This window comes from Empidonax traillii, unplaced genomic scaffold (assembly GCF_003031625.1).
Source record: "Empidonax traillii isolate 1590-97213 ecotype Southwest subspecies unplaced genomic scaffold, ASM303162v1 scaffold40:size2234952, whole genome shotgun sequence".
In the NCBI taxonomy this organism is placed as follows: domain Eukaryota; kingdom Metazoa; phylum Chordata; class Aves; order Passeriformes; family Tyrannidae; genus Empidonax; species Empidonax traillii.
The window spans coordinates 1,564,008-1,567,448 of record NW_020955233.1 but is presented as its reverse complement, the minus strand read 5'-3'; positions in this window follow the sequence as shown (position 1 = coordinate 1,567,448).

Genomic DNA, 3,441 nt, shown 5'->3' with positions numbered 1-3,441 from the left:
CATGTAAAATAAAAGGGAGATTCTGTTCATAGAATTACTTGGATTTCCTTTGAGAATGTCCCTGATTAGGAGCTCTTGAAATGAAGCTGTCATTAGATTACAAGGAAGGTCTTGTCATGAATGAACAGCTGTTTGGGAAAGAGTGAAAAGTAAATTTTCACAGTGAAACTATTTAACCTGGGACACCTTCTGTTCCTTGAGCTGGGACCTGTTCTGTTTATCACAACTGGAAAAGATACGGAAGAGGGACTTAGTAAGGTGCAAGTTCCTGGTGAGCCCAAGTGATTTGGTTAACAAGAGTTATGGTGCTTGACTGAAGAGTCAGTCAAGGACCAGCTGCCTAAAACCCCTTGGAGAAGGAGCCTGCAAGCCAATTTAGTGTAGGAGATAAGATAAAGAGAGCAGGTCCTTTAATGGGTCCGGAGGCCCCGAGGAACACGCACCACACGTGTCCCCAGACAGGGGTTCTATGATTTGTAATAAGGTCCATCCAATCCCAGTTTGTCCACCCCCGGTTCTGCCCCCGACACGCCCCTTCAGGAATTGGGCCTGGGGCATTTGGGACCCCCCTCTTCCTCATCTTCATCTTCTTCACAGCACCCACAGTCCTTGGAGTTCCTCCAGAGTTCTGGGTTTGAAGGTCGCTGTGTCTCTGTGATATCTCCTGGTCCAGCCTTAAGGTGTTTTTCTACAATTCTGCCTTGAAAAGAAGACTAAACAGGCTAACGGAATTTAGAGGGATTGATATGAAACAGGGTAACAAGTTGGGTATGTGTAAACAATATGATACAGGGTAAGGGATGTAATACAGCTACGTTAAAATCTACATTCACTGCACATCTACTTCTAAAATCTATAAAAACTAAAAAAAAAAAAAAAAAAAGCTCTGAGGCATCAGTCCCCCCTGTAGAGATGGACAAAACTCAATCTTGTCCAATCACTACCACTTACACCTAACATTATACCAGTAAGATGACTAATACCTATATCATCTGTTCATGCAATGAGCTATTATATAAATAGTAACTGTATATATCACAAATATAAAGTTGTTTTATCCAGGTCCAGTTTGGTAACCATGAAGTAAGTTTATAGAAGATATCTCTGTAAACCTAATGAGAGATCATTAGGAATTACTCAATGTAGAATTTAAAGTTGTTGCCAAATTTCAGCTGAATCCAAAGTGCAAATCCAGGACTCACTTGCATGAAAAATATTGGGTGCATTTTACCAAAGCCAAATGTAGGTTCTAAACCTAATCCATAGTTACCGACTGTACAGATAACATATAAAGAAGAAACAGTCTAAGCCACCTCCTCTTCATCGGTGTCAGGCTCTGATTTTCTGGTTGTTCCAGGAATTGAAACTTTCTGAACTCTGCAGTAATGAAACCAGGGTCCTTTGCCAGCAGCTTGGACTGCAGTGAGGGAAGTCAGCAGGACTTGGAATGGTCCTCTCCACTTGGCTTGCAGTAGGTCACTGTCCCACCATTTAACATAGACTCTCCAGGCTGGAATTGGTGAGCAGGGGTGTCCAATCCTATGGGTCTGGATAACTCAAATCTCTGGAGTTTCTGTAAAGAAGAGCCTAGAGCCATTAAATACTTTTGCAGATCAACTTTCCCCCTCATGTGAATATCCCCTGGAACATGTGGAGCCTGGTATGGTCTCCCATACAATATTTCATAAGGACTTACATTATCCCTCTGCCTTGGTTGGATGTGCACTCTCAGCAGAGCCAGAGGCAAAGCCTGAATCCATGACATGGATGTTTCCTAACAAATGTGACCATTCTGCATTTTAAGAATGCCATTCATACGTTCAACTTTGCCGCTTGCCTGAGGCCTATAGGGAGTAGGCAGGTCCCAGACAATTGCCAGGACACAACAAACCTTCTTCACTACTGTTGCAATGAAATGCATCCCTCTATCTGATGACATTCCAAGAGGAACCCCAAACCTTGGAATTATATGGTTAAGCAAAGCTTTTACCACTTCCTTTGCTGTGTTAGTGCAACAGGGGTGAGCTTCAGGCCATCCACTGAAGGTGTCAACCAGTACCACTGTGTACCCTGGGTGGTAACTCAGCAAATTCTATTTGCCAATAATCTCCAGGAAGGTCCCCAGCCTTTGTCACCCGTGGCACCACTCTCTTGCTTGTATCAGGATTGTTTTGCCTGCAGATTTCACATTTACTTACAATGGATTGCATGACTTCAGTCATACCTGTCCCTATTACTACCTTCCTCAAATGTTTTAGAAGGTTTTTGTTCCCCAGTGGTAGCCTCATGTTCTTGCAGAGCTTCTCCCTAAGGAGTGGGGTGTGACCACAACCTGTCCTGTAGGTGTAACAGCCCATCCACTTTCTTTGATTTCAGCGTTAAGGGACTTAATAAACTGGTAGTCTTTCTCACTATATTTTGGGGTGAACCCTGTCAGACGGATTTCATTCTGTGGTGTTATGCTGGGATACCTTTTTCTGCAGCCCCTCTTGCTGCCTGGTCGGCAAAATGATTTCCCAATTTGGGAGTTGCTTTCTCCTTTTGATGAGCTCTGCAATGCATGATAGACACTTCCTCAGGTTTCCAAATACTCTGCAGGAGTGCATGGATTTGGTCTGCATGTTTGATCTCACTGCCTTGGGCAGTTAGTAGCCCTCTCTCTTTCCAGATGGCTCCATGGGCATGTACAATACTGAATGCATATTTCGAATCAGTCCATGTATTTACCTTCTCGCCTTCGCTCAGCTCTAGAGCTCGTCAGTGCAATCCGTTCTGCTTTTCGGGATGACACATCTGCTGGCAAGGCCTTTGCCTCGATTACCTTGTCCTTGGTTGTCACTGCATACCCTATCATTCTCTTACCATCCCACATGAAGCTGCTTCTGTCTGTAGGCAGCTCCCAGTCTGGGTTTTCCAGAGGCACATCTTTCAGGTCTGGTCTGCTGGAACAGGCCACCTTGATGGTCTGAAAACAGTCATGCTCAGGCACGCTGTCAGTCAGTGTTGAGGACAGAAACATAGCAGGGTTTACAGTAGATGTTGTTTTCAGAGTCTCATCATCCTGTTCCAACAACATAGCTTGGTACTTGAGCATTCTGCTAGGGGACAGCCAGTGGCCCCCCTTTTGCTCAAGCACAGCTTGGACTGCACGGGGTACATACATGACAACGCGCTGTCCCAAGGTGAGTTTTCGGGCCTCCTGGATCAGGATAACAGTCTCTGCTACAGCTCTCAAACACCCCAGCCACCCTTGGCTGACACTGTCCAGCTGTTTGGAGAAGTAGGCCACAGCCCTTCGCTGGTTTCCCAGGATGTGTGACAGTGCCCCCAGAGCAACATTTAGTTGCTCATATGTGAACAGTTCAAAAGGCTTAGTCAGGTCTGGTAGTCCCAGTGCTGTGACATTAAAGATTGTTTCAGCTGTTTAAAGGCAGCTCTGAT